The sequence below is a fragment of the Carlito syrichta genome, unplaced genomic scaffold, assembly GCF_000164805.1.
Source record: "Carlito syrichta isolate Samal-C Ts95f unplaced genomic scaffold, Tarsius_syrichta-2.0.1 Scaffold308194, whole genome shotgun sequence".
NCBI classification, from domain to species: Eukaryota; Metazoa; Chordata; class Mammalia; order Primates; family Tarsiidae; genus Carlito; species Carlito syrichta.
In genome coordinates this window covers 220,485-220,977 of record NW_007252290.1, presented here as the reverse complement: position 1 = coordinate 220,977, position 493 = coordinate 220,485, and the positions used below count along the sequence as shown (strand labels likewise).

The 493-nt window shown below is 48.1% G+C and overlaps 1 pseudogene across 1 annotated transcript in view; it reads left to right on the top strand.

Annotated features, from left to right (window-relative positions):
• The first annotated feature begins 230 nt into the window (after positions 1-230).
• Positions 231-493, top strand: part of LOC103267662 — a 16,423-nt pseudogene continuing 16,160 nt past the window's right edge. The window contains exon 1 of the transcript XR_002482379.1: positions 231-281. The product of XR_002482379.1 is annotated as an uncharacterized LOC103267662 (transcript). The remainder of the gene's footprint in view (positions 282-493) is intronic.

Sequence of the window (493 nt, the reverse complement as noted above, 5' to 3'; positions counted from 1 at the left end):
AGTCCACAGGTTCGAGACCGCCTGGGCAACTTGGCGAGTCCTCATCTCTACAATAAATCAGAAAATCAGCCAAGCGTGGTAGCGCGCACCCTGTACTTCCAGCTACTTGGAAGGTTGAGGCGGAAAGATCGCTGGAGCCCAGCAGGCCGAGGCTGCGGTGGCCGGGAGCGGCCACTGCACTCCAGTCTGGGCGACAGAGTGAACTCCAACTCAAAAAAAAAAAAAGAAACATGGCACTTCTGATTGGTTGGTGTTCGACTTTGATTGCAGGCCACTCATTGGTCAGTTGGAGGTTAACACAAGATGGTGTCAAATAAAATGGCTTCCACAAGATACACTGTACATAGTTTTTAAAGGCCTTTCTGTTTTTCTCTTCAAATCCTGTTTCTAATTTTTTTTCAATAGACTAATACCTTTTTTAAAAAGTACTTAACAGCCGGGCTCGGTGGCTCAGCCTGTAATCCCGCGCCTTGGGAGGCTAAGGTGAGTGGAT